The following is a 17597-nucleotide window of genomic DNA, read 5'->3' on the forward strand; positions in this document are numbered from 1 at the left end:
CTCAGCCTTGGCGGCGCATCGGACCCACCACCTGGGAGCTTTTAAACTAATCAAGACCTGGCCCCCTCCCCTGGATGATTGTGTCAGAATCTCAGGGGTGGGGCCCAGGCCCCAAGCTTTTAGCATTCCTTAGGAAATTCCAGAGTAAAGCCAAGGTTGAAAATTATGCTTCTAGAGTCGAGCTATATCCAGCTTGGAAGTTCCAAGCTGTATAATAATAGCAATAATAATGATGATAAAATAGATGCTATTCATTATGTCTGAGTCTGTCCTAGGCCTCCTTTAGGCATCCTCTAGTTAATCTGTACAATAACCCTACGAAATTGGTATCTCTGACCTTTTTTTAAACATGAAATTTGGGCTCAGGGAGCTGGCCAAGGAAGTAAGTGGTGAATTCAAACCCAGAAGGATGTAATTTCCAAAATCCATCTTTCTTAATGACCACATTATGTTTCCTCCTGTCATCCATTCAAAAGGGTAGGTGGAAGCCAGAGCCAATAGGAGGGATTAAAGAGTGGGGTGGAACAAAAACCAAACCTGAGAGGAATTGACTAAAGGAGAAATGAGCAAACCAGAGGAGGCCGGGACAGTTCTGGAGGTGGCATCAATGTCCAGGAGGCCACCTTTGGCCATCCTCTGTAGATGGCACAGATAGATGGGGCCCATCTGAAGGGCCTCGGTGCCCAACATGTAAAAGGACAACAATTGGGGACAGCGAGCTTTATACCCGCCCCCTATGTTCCAGGTCAAGTGGAGACATGGACAGAGTTGATGCCACAGTCAGCACAGGTAAATCCAGGTGACCTCATTCCCTGCCCAGGAGGACATCGAGGACTTCAGGCAGCCTGGGTCGGGGTGAGGAGGGGCAGACATGGGCCCGTGACTTTAAAGGAGGTCTGGGACGAGAGGATGGGAACTGGGATTGGGAGGCTTAGGGAGAAAAGCAGAGTTGGCATTGGGAGATTGCTGGTTTCTCCTGGTGCCCAGAGTCCGGGAGCTTCGGGGCCCCTGGGAACCACGGGCAGTGCCCCTCGCATCAAGTGGAGGGGCCTCGGGAGCTGCTTCCTCGTGAGGATCCTACAGGTTCCTGCCGTCTGCACTTGTCACTCATCGTCCATCACAGCCGACCTGCACCCAGCTGCATATTAGAGTCACTTGGAAATATTTAAGATAGCAGTGCTCAGGGCCCTCCCCCAGGATTCTTATTTAATTGGTCTGGGGTTAGGTCCAAGCATCTTTTTTGTTTTTGTAATGTTCCCCAGGGAATTCTAATGGGCAACCATATTCTAAAGATATCCATAACTTACTTTAAGATGCCTCAGCACAGACAGCATGGTGTTAATTACACTTTTGGAGTAAGCCAGTAGTTCTTGACCGGGGTTGCATGCGGAAGTCACCTGGGAGCTTTAGAAAACACCAAAGCCTGAATGCCGCCTCCAGACGGCCTGATATACTTGGTCTGAAGGTGCAGCATCAGCATCATTGGTTTTAAAAGTTCCCCCAGGGTCCGCCAATAGACGGGCAAGGACGAGAACCACTGGATTAAGTTCCAGCCCAGAAATGGATACTATATTGAAATGTGCAAAGTTCTCGGGTGGTCATTCTAACCCAGATACTCATTTTTCAAGAGTATCCTATCTCAATCAAAAACGAGTGATTTGTAAATTAGCATAATGGACATCAAAAATGAGTTTTATGAAACCGCATGGTGAGTATTACAAATGGGCTGTCACTGGTGAAATTACAGTTATAGGATGTATATGTATCAGCTAATAATATTTTAGAGACATTTTCTACCTTTGCATGAATAGGGTAGGAGAATCCGTTGAGGCCTATATCCTTTAATCTAAGAGATATTATATTAGGGATATTATATTAGGCATATATTATGCATATGTATTGGGCTTCCCAGATGGTTCAGTGGTAAAGAACCTGCCTGTCAATGCAGGAGATCTGGGATCAATCCCCGGGTCGAGAAGATCCCCTGGAGAGGGAATGGCAACCCAGTCCAGAATTCTTACCTGGGAAATTCCATGGACAGAGGAGATTGGTGGGTTACAGTCCATGGGGTCTCAAAGAGTCGGACAAGACTGAGCATACACTTAGATAGAGTTGGGGTAGAGGGAATGACATAGGGCTTATCTACCAGGGGGCAGAAATCTTAGCATCTACCTACACCAAGAAAGTAACTTTGACTACAAGTGTGTTCCTGGTGACCTTTGGTTAAAAGGCACCAACACTTTTCAGTTCTCATTTTGCACCAAAATAAGCCTAAAGACTTGTGCATGATTAGAGTACATCAAGTCAGTTCTTAACACTAGGGTGGGAGACCATGGGTCAGACTTGCCAGGAAACTTTACTGAGCCACATCCAAACAGTCGAGGTGGATCATTCCCCTTTCTCAATGGTACTGACATTGCAGCCTCTTTCACCAAAGGCAGGTAGAGTTTGATCCCCAGGGGAGTAAAAAGAAGCTTCTCTGTTCAGTGATCTATTCACCAAATTTAAACTGCTTATTAAATGATATATTCCCAAACTATACTGACTTATCCCATTTATTTAAGTTAACCCTAAAGAATATTCTTCCTGAGTGTATTCAATAAATATTAATGTTTCCTGTTAGATATAAGAATGACTAGTCCTTCTCTCCTTCTACTAGAAGGAAAGAATAACTGCTCAGTGAGAAAAATAAAAAACATTTTCATTATCTAAAATTTTGAGCACCTCCTGCCCCATGAGTCCAATTTAAATTATCCCTTTGGCAGAAAATATCAAATGGTTGGGGATCTGGAATTCACACCCAATTGAAGTATCTCTATGAACCACCACAGGTTGATTTGCCCCCGAGGTGTCCCTTTGACCCCAATTATCCTTTAATTTGTGTGAATCCTCCAATTATCTTCTTTCTGGCTTTTACTCAAACTATCAGGATTATTCATTTATTCATTTTTTGAATAAATGTATTTTGAGCACCAACTATATGCTCAGTATGTACATCCAGGTTCACAGTATGAAGATCCAGCAGTGGGCCATAGAAATCTCCACCTTTGTTGAGTTTTCAATACAGCAGAGACCCAGATGTTGAACAAAATATTCAGAAATTAATATGTAATCACACTGGACAGAGGAGCCTGGCGGGCTACAGTCCATAGCGTCTCTAAGAGTCAGACACAACTGAAGCAAATTATCAGGCACACAGAAGCTTCCAGTTAAAAGATAAGTTCTGTGAATGTGATGCATAGCATGGGAACTATAGTTAACAATACTGAATTATATATCCAAAAGTTGCTAAGAGGAGATCTTAAATGTTCTCACCACACATACACAAATACATCTAATTATGTGAGCTTATAGCTGTGTTAGGTAACCTAAGTGTAGTAACCATTTTGCAATATATAAGTGTGTAATCAGGTCATCACATTGTATACCTTACACTTACATGGTGTTGAGTGAGTGAGTGAGTGAAGTCGCTCAGTCGTGTCTGACTCTTTGCGACCCCATGGACTGTAGCCTACCAGGCTCCTCTGTCCATGGGATTTTCCAGGCAAGAACACTGGAGTGGGTTGCCATTTCCTTCTCCAGGAGATCTTCCCCACCCAGGGATCGAATCCGGGTCTCCTGCATTGCAGACAGACGCTTTACTGTCTGAGCCACCAGGGAAGTGTCAGTTATACCTCAATAAAGCTGGAAAAAAAGGAAGGGACATCCATCTTCCTGGGAAATGCAAACAAACTTAATCAAGCTTTATTTCATAGATAAAAAACAGGTCAGCTGTGTGACTGTGACTTTCCACTCACCTCACTGCAACTGAAAAATCCATCAACTCAAAGGTCTCCACTTCTGATGTTACTTGCTATCAGTCTTTGCTGTAAAGTAAGCTAAACTTTTCCCCCTTAGTGACAAAAAGAGTAAAGAAATCTACTCTGCTTTATTTAGTGCCTGTTAAAATTGTGTATGAGAATCAGGACTACCTCCTGTTTAAATATTTACCAAACACAGATTAATCTTCAGTCTTAAATTGAACAGTATAATTTAGTTTTGTTTCATTCATTCTAAAATAAGAATTCTCCACTGTAATTATCCAGGTAAAGTCAGTTACTCTCTGAAACCTTCCTTGATTCCCCCAGGCACAGTTATTAATAGTTACGTCCTTCTCTGGGCTCCCACAAGACTTCAATTACAGCTTATTTTTGCATTGTACCATAAATATCTTGAGGTCTTTGAAATTATTTTCCTGGCTCTCTCACTCAGCTGAGGCCCTTGAGGAAAACAACTTGGTCTTATTCATTTGTGTATCCTTGTACCCAGTAGAGTGCCAAGGTCATAGTAATAAAACTCAATAAAAGTTTGAGTGAATAAACAAAAGATATTGCACAAAGCTAATTTTATTTTAACAAATGGAGAAGGGTGACAATTGACTCTTGACTTGAACCCTGCAGCAGGAGACAACCATGCAAAGATCTAGGCAGGAATAGCATTCAAGAGAGAGTTCCAGTGCCAAGGTTACGAGGGAAGGAAACAAGATACGGAAGAAAGCTGCTGGGGAGAGTGAAAGCAGAGAAGATGAGGTTATAGCAGAGGGGCAAAGGTCAAACAGTGAGGCCCCTTGCAGGTCAGGATAAGAAATCTGCATAGTATGCTATGTACAAGGGAATCTGCTTTCAGCAGAATTGCATGATGTAATTTATATTCTTAAAAGGTCCCTCTGCCTATTGCTTGGAGAAGGGACTCTAGGAGTGCATAGCTGGGAGCAGGAAAGCCTAGAGGTCGACTGCAGAAGTTCAGGCAAGAGAAGATGGTGCTCAGTTCTAGAGTAGTAGCTGCTGAGGTGGGCAGAGGTGTCTGGACTTAAGACATGATTTGGATGTAGAGGCAACAGGACTTGATAAGTTGGATTCAGGCAGGGCACTATGTCCCTGCCTGCTGCTAAGTCCCGAGAGAGCCCTCCCAGCGACCATACTGAAATATTTCTATATTAGTTAGTGAACAGTCACTGCCAAAAGCCCTAATGTGGTGACCCACCCCAATACCCTAATACCACCAGACTTCCCCTAGAATCAAAAACTAAAGTTTAATATTGCCTGGCATGATAGAGACACCCCTTAGACTGTTCTACTGCCTGATTCTGTTCTGATTGGTGGTTCCCACGCCACACTGTTTGCTAAAGATCACAACTGGATTTAAAATACAGGCTAAAGAGAGGAATGAAGCACTCCTAGGCTTCTGGCTTGAGCTGTTGGATGGATGCATGGCTGCTGGCTGACATGTGGAGAAATAGGCAATGAATAAGTCTGGCGGGAGGAAAACAATGATTCTGTTAAATTTTATTACTTATTAAACATCCAAATGGAAAGGACTAAAGGTCAAGTGAAGGCTTCCAGTCACCACACACACCACGAACTTCAATGCAACAAAACTCTAGAATGATCAAACTCTGAAATCATCTTGAGGATTATTTTATCGTGAATAAATCTATAATGCTCTGGATTCAATTAAGACCATGAAGGACCTCCAAGCCTTTTATAAACCCAGGCTTTTATGATTCATTTGGCAGCCTGGTAGTAGGCTCAACAGTGGCTACCCAAAGACATGAGCTCCTGGGACTTCTCAGGTGGTCCAGTGGTTAAGACTCCTTGCTTCCACTGCAGGTTCAATCCCTGGTAAAGGAACTAAGACCCTGCATGCCTCACAGTGCAGCCACGAAATAAAAAAAAGAAGAACAAATATATGAGGTCCTAATCCTGGCACCTGTAAATATTACCTTATTAGGAAAAAGGGTTTCTACAGGTGTGATTAGGTTAAGTATCTTTAGATGCATAGATGATCTTGGATTATCCAGGTGAATCCTAAATGCAGTTTCATGCACTATGGACTAAAAGGTATACCCCCGCAAATCCATATGTTGATGCCATAACCTCCAACGTGACTAGATTTGGAGACAGGACTTTTAAGAGGTAATTAAGGTTAAATGAGGTCATGAAGGTGGGGTCCTAATCTGAGAGGACTGGTGGCCTTATAAAAGATGAAGAGCTTTCTCACTCTCTCCTCCCACCCCCACACAATGTGATGACACAGAGAGAAGGTGGCTGGCTGTCTGCAAGCCAGGAAGAGAACTCTAACCAGGCACAAAATTGGCCAGCACCTTAATTTTGCGTTTTCCAGCATCCATGAGACATACATTTCTGTTGTTTAAGCCACCTGTCTATGATATTTTGTATGGCAACCCGAGCAGACTAACACAGTATGTATTCATATAAATGGAAAGCAGAGAAAGGTTAGAAACAGACTGAAGAAGAGAAGGCCATGTGAAGACGGAGGCAGAGTCTGGAATGATGTGGCCACAAGCCCAGGAATGCCAGCAGGCAGCAGATGGTGGAAGAGGCAGGAAACAGATTCTCCCCTGGCACCTTCAGAAGGAGATCAGCCCTTCTGGCTTTGATTTTGACCCAGTGACACAGATTTCAGGCTTCAGACCTACAGACCTGTGAAAGAGTGTGTGTATGTACTTACTCAGCCGTGTTCAACTCTTTGCGACCCCATGGACTGTAGTCTACCAGGCTCCTCTGTTCATGGGATTCTCCAGGAGAGAATACTGGAGTGGGTAGCCATTCCCTCCTCTAGAGGGTCTTCTTGACCCAGGGATGGAACCCACCTCTCCCATATTGGAGGCAGATTCTTTACCATTCGAGCCACCAGGGAAGCCCACAAACCTGTGAGAGAGTACGTTTGTGTTATTCTTAGCTGATCACGTTTGCGGTAATTTGTTACAGCAGTTACAGGAAACTAATATATCCACTAAGACAGTTGGGATTAAAAGTGACGTCATGTCTCTCTCATAAATGAAAACCCAGAGATAAGAATATTTATAACGTTTGCCAAACTCTCATGACCTCTAGGGCAGCAACCCTGTCCACTCCTACTCTCCCCAGTGGGAGCAGGGCAGAGAGCTTTCCCCAGGCCTCCGTGACCAAACCTTATCCGGGTTCCAAAGAGGCCTGTTCTCAACCAGACCTCAGTCCCAGCCCCCATCCTGTCTTCAGTCTGCCTAGCCAGTCTTAGCAAGAATCTTGCTAAGTCAGTTTACCAAGAATCCCCCCATGCTTGATATTTGATCACTCTTGGTATCTGATTAAGTTCCCCATTCCCCACCTTGGATGTCTAAGTGCTTGACCTTCCCTTCAGCAAGAATCCTATTAGGTCAATTTAGCAAGAATTTCCCTACCCATGATCTCTCTTTTTAATAATTTTTTATCCATTCACCACTTAATTCTGCTCCTTGGCTACAAATCCCCATTTGTCTTTGTTGTAGTCAAAGCTGAGGTTGATCTTTCTCTGCTACTGCAACAGAGTTCTCCCTTATTGTACTAGCCTTGAATAAAGTCTTGTTATCATTTTAACAAATGTCAGAATAATTTTTTTTCTTTAACAGAGGTGGCATTGCTGGTATATCAACTACTGGCTTCCAAAAGTTGAGGAACTTTAAACAGTTCTGTTTCCGAATATAAAGGTTGCTGCTGTGACTAAAAATGTTGCATGGGGTTAGGATGACAAGGAAATAACCTTCTTCTCATTGGAGAGACTTGTCTTTGAGTCAAAACCATCATAACTTTGCATTACAAAGAAGACATAAGTAAGATGACCTTTCCTTGTCTTTTCCCTTCCCACCTCCCTCCTTTCCAATCTTCCTTTCACTCACTTATTCATTCATTCAGCAAGCATTTACTTAGCTGTGACTATGCACAAGGCTTCATGCTGTGTGCTTCAGGGTTATAAACATGTAGACATTGTAGTCACTGCCTTCAAAGAAGAAAGGAAACCACAGTAGGACTCCAAGCTGCTGCCATATATCTGCCACCATCTTTACGTGTATTGGCATGTTTAAGCCATCCTTAGGACCAGAGAGATAATTGCTATTTTTCTTTTTTTTTCTCCCTTTTTCTAACAGATTATAAAACTGTTGTTGTTATTCATTTGCTAAGTCATGTCTGACTCTGTGACCCCCACGGACTACAGCACGCCAGGCTTCCCTGTCCTTCACCATCTCCTGAAGTTTGCTCAAACTCACGTCCATTGAGTCAGTGAGTCATAAAGAAATTGAGCAAGACCACACAATTACTGAGTTTTGGAGACAGCTCCCAAAACCAAATGTCAGACATCAAAATTGGTCCCTTTTTTTTTTTCCTCACTGTGATACATAACAACTAAGATATGCACCGACGTAACTATGATACAAGGTAAAGAAGAATAACTTTGCTGCCCTAGGAGAAATAAATACTCTTGGAGTTCAAAGAAGTAAAACATGTAGAAAGGAAAAAAAAAAAAATTGTGTTTTTAGTGTTTGCTAGGCATCTCACTTTACATATCCATGTGGATAAACTTTTCATTTTATTGTGGTAACAACTCAAAATGAGATCTACCCTCTTAACAAACTTTTAGATGTACAATACAGTATTGTTTTGGTTTTTATTATTATATTTATTTATTTGGCTGCACTAGGTCTTAGTTGCAGCATGTGGGATCTTTTAGTTGCAGCATGTGAAAGCTTAGTTGTGGCATGTGGGATCTAGTTCGCTGACCAGGCATCAAACCTGGGCCCCCTGCATTGGGAGTGCGGAGTATTAGTCACTGGACCACCAAGGAAGCCCCACAATACGGTACTGCTATGGGCACAATGGTGTACAGCAGATGTCTACAACTTACTCATTCCGTGTAACTGAAACTTTTTACCCATTGAACAATGACTTCCCTCAGCCCCGGGCAACCACCATTCTACCTCTACACATAATCTTGTTCAGTCTTTTCAACAACCCGGTGAAGAGAGACATCCACTCGTTCAGCAGGAGAGACAAGGGAAATCTTCCAGGAAAAGGTAAGGTCGGTTCTGGGCTTTGGAGGATGAGACGTGCAGAGCAGGTAGAACTAGAAAGACAACACATTCAAAGGGAGGACATGGGGTGCTCAGAAAAGGACGGGCACATCCACAAAGCAGCTGCTGGTGACATTGGTGGAGCAGAAAGAACACGACAGGAAGGAACAGAAGGCAGAAGGCCTTCAAGGCCATGCTCAAGTATCTGGTCCTTGTTCAGTGAGCCATGGGTGCTCTTGACCTGGAGGCCAGGGCCAAACTTGGGAAATAGGTGTTGTGAGGCCTGAATTGAAAGGATGGAGGGAAAACCCAGGGTCAAGAGAACAGGTGGGAGGCTATTAAATAACCTAATGTGTGGTTTATCTCCTAAGGCAGAGGCTGGGCCAGAGGAACAGGAGAAGCACACAGTGAGATAAAAGTACAAATCGTTTCTCAAAAACGGTATTGAAGAGAGGAAGAAATGTGACTCAAAATAAATAATTCTCTTTTGAAACAGAGGCAGCCATGGGGCTACAATGCTTTCGTGTAAACCTGTATTTGTTAGATGGCAAGGGCAGTCACTGACCAGCAGTTAATTGCCCCTCATCTCTAGACCCAGGCCATTTCACTCCTCTGCCCAGAATATGAATAATAAATATTCCATTTTTCCAAAGAAAACAATGTCATTGAATGAGGCAGAAATATCAGAAACAGGGTGGTTTGCTTTTTTTTATGGACAGAGTTTCAAATGATCTATCAGAACTCATCTGTTTCTTTCCAAGTTGACCCAGGGCCCAACGACCTGACCTTAGGAAATAATTTTCTTCCTCTTTTCAGTATAATTTAAAAAAATCAAAGTGTTTTTAGAATTGGACAGACAAACCTGGGAGTCAAGCTTGAAGCAAAGAAAGCATAATCGATCCGTTCGAAGGGCCAGAGTTCTCCTGGTAAGACTGAATGGGAACACCTAGAAGAAAGGCCAGGGGCAGTTACAGATTAGGTGGTGATGGGGAAGGGAACTAATCTAGTGGTACCCATTTCTCTTCAAATACTGATCTTAGTGTGTGGATTTAACAGTGAGTAAGATGAATCCTGCCCTCAGGATGTATGTAGAAAAGTCCCTGTTCAGTGTGAGGGAGCAGAGGTTTGGGGACCCAGGAAATTTCTGGGACCTGAGTAAACAGGCATTATCCAAGAATGAATACATCAGGCCTTAGTAATCAATGTCCCCTAAATGTCCACATCACACTTCCTGATTTCAAACTATATCACAAAGGTATAGTAATCAAAACAGAATGGTACGGGCATAAAAATAGACACATAGACAAATGGGACAGATCTGAGACCAGAAATAAACCTTTGCATCTATGATCAACTAATATTTGATAAGGGAGCCAAGAATACTCAATGGGGAAAGGATAATCTTGTCAACAAACAGTGGTGGGAAAACTAAATAATCACATGAAGAAAAATAAGATTGGACCCTATCTTACACCACTCACAAAAACAAACCCGAAATGGATTACAGACATAAAACATAAGACCTGAAACCATAAAACTCCTAAAAGAAAGCATAGGGAGAAGCCCCTTGACACTGATCTTGGCAATGAATTTTTGGATTTGACTCCAAAAGCAAAGGCAACAAAAGCAAAAATAAACAAATGGGACTATATTGAACTATTGATATAAAATTTCTGTGCAGCAAAAGAAACAACAGAATGAGACATGCTGTTCCCAAATGGGAAGGACTGTCTTAAGAGGAGGCGTGTCCTCATTTCTGCAGACACTCAAACATAGGTATTGTGAGCACTGGGCAGAGATCTGGCAGAGGGTCTCAAAATTGCAGGATGTCATTTGAATAGATGACTTCAAGCTTCCTTTCAAATCTGATATTCTGTGATTCTACAATGAAGGGTCACATGAGATTTGCTCCAATGTGCTCCCAATACCTACAGAGCTTCCTTGCCCAGGATCATGCAATAAGGATTGGTAAGTGGCACACTGAACAATTAGCACACATGGAATATAATCCAATGGCAACTTTATTTCTGTTTCCCTTCTAATTGTATTCAATGGGACGAAAACTCAGGCAATCTGGTGATTTTTAAATTTTTGGCCATACTCTGCAACATGTGAAATCTTAGTTCCTTGCCCAGGGACTGAACCCACACCCCCTACACTGGAAGGCAAAGTCTTAGCCACTGGAACACTAGGGAAGTTCCAGTCTCATGATTTTTGGATCCATTTCTGATCAGAAGTCTGATGGCCACTTTAAGCTACAAACACAATGTAAAGCTAGCGATTACCGAGGCCAGCTTCTTGTAATACTAGTCAAAGTTGCCTCCTCATTTGAAGGTAAGACTTTCCCCTACTTCCTAAGGAGGGCAGGGGCCGGAGGAAGGGCAAGTTTCTAATTCCTCAAAGCTGGGTTAGGGAAAGATCAGGTGGGGATAGGTTTTCCTGATGGCTCAACAGGTAAAGAATCTGCTTTCAACGCAGGAGACACAGGAGACCCGGTTTGACTGTTAGGTTGCGAAGATCCGCTGGAGAAGGAAATGGCAACCACTCCGGTATTTTTGCCTGAAAAACCCCACGGACAGAGGAACCTGGCGGGCTACAGTCCATGGAGTCCCAAAGAGTCAGACATGACTGAGCGATTAAGCACAGCTCAGGTGGGGATCAGGGAAGGAAAGAGTGGCAGGAATGGTTTTGTCTGACTGTCACGAACAGGTTGAGCCCTGCAGATGGGATGATATGAACGTTGTTTTCTGGGGGAGTTCACTGATGTGCTCTCACAGGCCATGCCCTTGACCCAGGCAAAGGCCTGCTAGTCTAGCACTGCTCCCTCTCTCCTCTGCCCCTAGAAATCTAGAAGCACAACTTTGGCTCAGCCTCTATTAAGGGTACTTTTCCCACCTGGATGACTCCACTGGACAGGATACAAGATGACCTTATCCACAGTTGCCAGAAAAACTACCTCGTCTCTGCACTCACTCTAGGAATGAAGACCAATCCCCAAGAAGGAGCAGTTCTCCTCTGCTACATCAGCTAATAGCCCAGGCTTCACCCGCTGGCATCTTGGGTGAGAACAATGGTGTGGGATCTGACAACAGGCCTGTGTGTTTCCCTAAATGCTCTCTGGTCCCATTGAAACTCCTCTAGCTTGACATGATGAGGAAGGAAGCTCCTTTAACCTGCCTCCTTGGATGGGGAAGGAGAACTCACAGCACAGCCACAACTCTCTCCAAAGAAACCTTCATCCATTTTCCCTAACTTTCCATTCTCTTCTTCTCATTATATCCTTGATATGGCTGGGGGTTTGGTGAGCTGTGGTTTTCAACTTAACTTCTCTGCAATTTCTGCACATGGCCTAGACATACCTTTAGAATGTATGGTATTGCATCAGTTGAAATCTCTAATCCTGCTTAATTTTTAGTGACCAAATGGGTAAGAAATTACAGAATTTATTAATAGCTACATAAGTGCTTGATGCTCCAAAGGAAGCCTTTGTAAGAGAATAAAGAATGCAGATGAGCATGAAGCACCTTGCTTCCTACTCTGCCTCCTCTTCTGTTCCTCAAACCCAAGAATGGGATGTTATTGTTGTCATGCAAAGACAGAGCACAGAGAACCACAACTACCAGAGGCAGTGGAGCCAGTCAAAGCACTACAAGGACCCCATTTGATCCAATCCTAGTGCTGAGTATTCCAGGCATCTTCCTGTAGGATGAGAAGAATAGACAAAGTCAGGTTGTCCCTGGGGAGAAATGAAACCCAGCTGGAGATGGCCAAGTCTCCTCCTACACAGTGGAGAAAGACCCCAATCATTCAACCAATCCTTGAAGTGGGAAGTAAAAGAGAAAGGGGCAAGACAGCCTACCATGCACAGATTCAAGAAGTAGAAGAGAAAGAAGATGGCTTGGTTCCTGCGCATGAGTAATCTGGAGATTCCCGACGGGCCCAGTTGCGTGCCATGAGTAGGTTCCACAACAGAAACTTCAACCTCAAGCCTTTGGGGCTGCCAAAAACCCCAGATTGGTAACCTCTGGCCATGAGCAGCCTTATTTGGGGCTCTACAGAGGGTGGTCCCAGATAAGCCAGACCTGTCTGTACCTTCCACAGTCCCACAAGCAGAAGTGTACTCAGCACCACTGAGCGCAAATGGTTCAGTCTCAACATTATGAGCAAGACTAACCAGGAGCCCTTCCATGTCGACAGCCATGCCAGCAGCTAAGCATGCAGCCCAGGTTGCCCCTCATGGACAAGTGGCCCATGGAGCTTCTGAGGGTGTTTGTGTTCCTGGTGCTCAAGGAGCACAGGGCAGAGCCCAGGGTCTCACATGTCTGTGATGAGAGAAGGGGAAGCAGGAAGGTTGAGCTTCTGGTGGTGGCCTCCCCATATATTTGAGATTTCTGCCCACTGGTAACTGATGTGTCCTGTCAGTGATGACTACTCTCATGATGTGCAAAAGTTTTGCAAATTAGAGCTACATTAATATTGTGAAGTACTAGACATGAAAAAGTTCAATTATATTCAAAACTCATTTGCATTATCACAAGAAATTTCAACATTAGGTTTTTCAATAAAAGGATGAGCTGATATAGTCCCTAAGTATAATTTCAATTACTACAAATTTTGAAATAGCTGTAAAACAATGATTTAAAAAACTTTTTATGACCTCCTCATGAAAACAAAATTTCTCATTGATGGTGAATATCCAAAATTTGAAAAGATCGTTATTAAAAATTTTGATCAGGAATTGAATATAGACAAGCATCAAATCTGATGTTAAAAAGTTCACATTTCCAGAGGCAAACTCAATTTATTTTCTCATTTTGAAAACTGACAATACTCTATTTGGATGTTTCATGCAAACTGTATGTCAAAAATCTTTCTCAATTTTTAATTTTTCTTGTAATTACATGATGTAAAAAAATTATTTTTCCACCCTATCCCACACAGGTGACCCCAGAACCCCTTCAGTCTACCCACAATGTGCTGTAAGGATATTTCCATTTTCTGTATAAGCCATGACACAGTGGTAATCCTTGTGTTTGAGCACTTGGAATAATAATCAGCTTACATAAGAGTTCCTTCTAACACTCTTGAGTTTGGTGAGGAAACTTAGAGGGGAATTCTCTAATGAGGAAATTGCTTTGATGTACATATTTTTTGTTTTTTAATTTTTACAATATTGTGTTGCTTTCTGCCATACAACAACAAATCAGCCATAATTATACATATATCCCCCCTCTTGAGCCTACCTTCCCTCTCTGACTCCACCCCTCTAGGTCATCACAGAGTGCCAGGCTGGGCTCCCCGTGTTATACAGCAACTTCCCACCCACTATCCATTTTACACATGATAGTGTATGTATGTTGATGCTGCTTTCTCCATCCATCCCTCTCACTCCTTCTCCCACTGTGTCCACAGGTCCGATTTCTACATCTACATCTCCATTCCTTCCTTGCAAATAGGTTCATCAATACCATTTTTCTAGATTTCCTATATATATATATATAAATATAGTATATTTGTTTTTCTCTTTCTGACTTGCTTTACTCTGTATCACAAGGCTCTAGGTTAATCCACTTCACCAGAACTAACTCAAATTCATTGTTTTTCATGACTAAGTAATATTTCATTTCATATATGTACCACATCTTCTTTATCCATTCACAGCACATACCCTAAGAAAACCATAATTCTAAAAGATACATGTACTTCAGTGCTCACTGCAGCACTATTTACAATAACCAGGACATGGAAGCACCTAGGTGTCCATAGCCAGATGATGTACATATTTTTTAAGCTTACATGCTCTATCAAGAACAAACCCATTGTGCACAGTGAGTCAAAGGTGTTTCCTAAAATACTGCTCCTCAACTGTGGATTGCAGATCTCCAGAGTGCAGCATGAACCCCACCTTGGGAGGAATGCTCATCACTACCTTGTTCCTCAGGTTCCTCCCTCCCATGGGAAGGCAGAGGACAATCTGGGCCCTGCACCCTCCCAAGTGTTTCATATTACCAACTAGTGTTTTCCTATTTGGTCATTTGGCCACCTTAAAAAAACAAAATCAATTTAATCTAACTTTGGCATATTCTTTGGCTAATTTCACTATTTTCATTATTTTATCCTTAAAAATATTTTCTCTACTCATTTAACTTACTTGTAATATTTTATCTCTTCTCTCTTAGTCCTTCCCCATTGTGGAATGGAAGACTGGAGGGAAGAAGGCGTGAGCCACATAAGTGACTCTGGGAGAGAGGACCACGTGGCACCACACGGAGTCAGGCCCAGGTCTCAGGAAGCCTCTCTGAGTTTCTCCTACGCCCTCATTCACTGTCCACCTGCTATGTGCTAGGCACATGCATATGCTATTGCTAGTCAGTACAAGCCCCCCCCCACCAACCCCGTGCAGGTATTAGTAGGTACAACTTTCTGATAAGGACACAGAGGCTCAAAATGACTCAGCAATTGCCCAAAGATATACCTCTAGTGAGCAGGTGAGCATGTCAAGAGTTACAGTAAGATCTGTTCGACTTTGAACCTGTACTCTTTTTACCCTGACAGTGCTTCTTAAACTTCAATATGCTCAGAAATCACCTGGGCATCTTAAAATGCAGATTCTGATTGGACAGGTCTGGTGGGGGCCCGAGAGTCTGCATCTCTAACACGCTCCTGGGTGGGGCAGAGGCTGCTCCTTGACCTCACTTGAGTTAAACTCTGCACGTGGTCTTAGCCAGGCCCCTCTGGGTGCACCAGCCTCAGGGAGACAGTCCCGATAGAGCTGTCGGGGTTATCATTTACAGCTGATTTCTCCCTCTTTCACTGACTGGCTTTTGATCAGGGTTCCAATGGATGGCTAGCAAGAGCTAATTACAATCCCAACTAATTCACTGTGTCAGTTGTTATTCATTAACAAATTATGTCCCTGACAAACTGCTCTAGTGTGGTACCCTAAGTACTGTAATTAAAATCTTAGAAAGTTGCATGTGGGCCTAATTGATTTCCTTAATGTATTACTCAGACTAAACATTCCATTATTTCGTGTCTTAATGTTTATGAAGGGGCAGAACTGCCACTGCCACCCAGGCAGCAGATAGATGGGCTCTGGGTTAACAGGGAGCCTGCCTGCTCTTGGGGCCTGCCCACTTCCGCAGCAAATGACAGTGGGGACTGCTCTCCACCAGAAATATTCACGGAGAAAGGGATGAAGGGTGATTTGACTTGTGTCTATAATTAATTAGTGTCCTGGGATTTCCAGACTTTGGGGATATTATGACTCCCTAGTGTACCGATGGAAGAATGAAGAGGTGCTCCCTGAGGCTCTCAGGGCCCCAAGTTGTATAAGCTTTCCCTTTTAGTTGGTGAGCACCACAGGGCAGAATGGGAGAGGAAGTAGGAGACAATGTCTATATCCCATCTAAAGGTGTGTGAGATGCAGACAAATGCAAGTGCATTTGGCAAATTTGGAAAGCTACAGACAGCCAATATTGATATGGCAAGCCATTGAATTAGACTACAGGTATTCATTCATGCATGTGCTCAATAGCCTCTTTTTAAAAATTATATTTATTTGACTAATATTTATTTATTTATGTGTCAGGTCTTAGCTGCAGCAGCTTGGCTCTTCATTGCAGGGTTCAGGCTTCTATTAATAGTTGCAGTGCATGGGCTTAGTTGCTCCCAAGTATGTGGGATCTTAGTTTCTCAACGAGGGGATCTAACCCAAGAAGGCTGATTCTTAACCACTGGACCATGAGCGAAGTCCCTCCACAGCCTCTTAATGAATACCTACGATGGGCGAAGTGGTTTACCAGATGGCTCAGTGGTAAAGAATCCACTTGGCAATGCAGGGGACACAGGAGATGCAAGTTCGATCCTGGGTTGGGAAGATCCCCTAGAGGAGGGCATGGCCATCCACTTCAGTATTTCTGCCTGGAGAATTCCATGGACAGAGGAGCCTGGTGGGCTATAGTCCATGGGGTCACAAAGAGTGCGACATGACTGAAGCAACTTACCACGCATGCACACACTGTTATTCTCGTTTCACAAACTGAAGACACTGAGGCATAGAAAGGTTGCTTAACTGCTCCCAAGACCTCATGGCTGGTGAGGGGCAGAGTCAGAATTTATACCCAGGCCCAGAGTCTATATTCTTCATCTCTGTGCATCTTAGATAAAATTAGCAGAGATCTGAGAAATCATATGGGGGTTGGGGGCCTGCACAGGCCAGCCAATTTAAATAATTAAACTCCAGGTGGCCTGCCCTAGATTTCCAGTGGATGAAAGTGCAGAGCTGGGATGTGAAGGCAGATGGCTCAGTGCCTAGGGCTGCCCCTGCCCTCTATCATCATGCCTCTTGCAAACCCACAGTTCTCTGACACTATTTCCATGCCCTCTGCCCTACTCACTCAGCAGCCAACACAACAGCAGGAGACCACATTGGTCTGAGGATAAACTCAACAGGCTGGTAATACATTGCATTATTTGCTGCACACTGTATGGTAAAGAAACTAAAATGTACTTAATTTTGGAACTTCACTTTCATTTCTTATGAAAGTGTGAAAGTGCTAGTTGTTCAGTCGTATCTGACTCTTTGTGACCCTATGGACTGTAGCCCACCAGGCTCCTCTGTCCATGGGATTCTCCAGGCAAGAATACTGGAGTGGGTAGCCATTTCCTCCTCCAGGGGGTCTTCTCAACCCAGGAATCAAACCGAGGTCTCCCTTATTGCAGGCAGATT

At 43.4% G+C, this 17597-nt stretch overlaps 1 protein-coding gene across 3 annotated transcripts in view; it reads right to left on the bottom strand.

Annotated features, from left to right (window-relative positions):
- LOC145520056 (uncharacterized) overlaps positions 1-17597 on the bottom strand; it is a 148513-nt gene that overhangs the window by 74303 nt on the left and 56613 nt on the right. Inside the window, exon 2 of one of the 3 annotated variants that reach the window (XR_014064193.1) lies at positions 6511-6710. The exons of the other annotated variants lie outside the window; for them this stretch is intronic. The gene's annotated coding sequence lies outside the window, so the exon portion shown is untranslated. The remainder of the gene's footprint in view (positions 1-6510; positions 6711-17597) is intronic. 3 annotated transcript variants of the gene reach the window in all.

Source organism: Giraffa tippelskirchi, chromosome 1, assembly GCF_054371585.1.
Source record: "Giraffa tippelskirchi isolate mGirTip1 chromosome 1, T2T-mGirTip1v1.2.pri, whole genome shotgun sequence".
Lineage (NCBI taxonomy): Eukaryota > Metazoa > Chordata > Mammalia > Artiodactyla > Giraffidae > Giraffa > Giraffa tippelskirchi.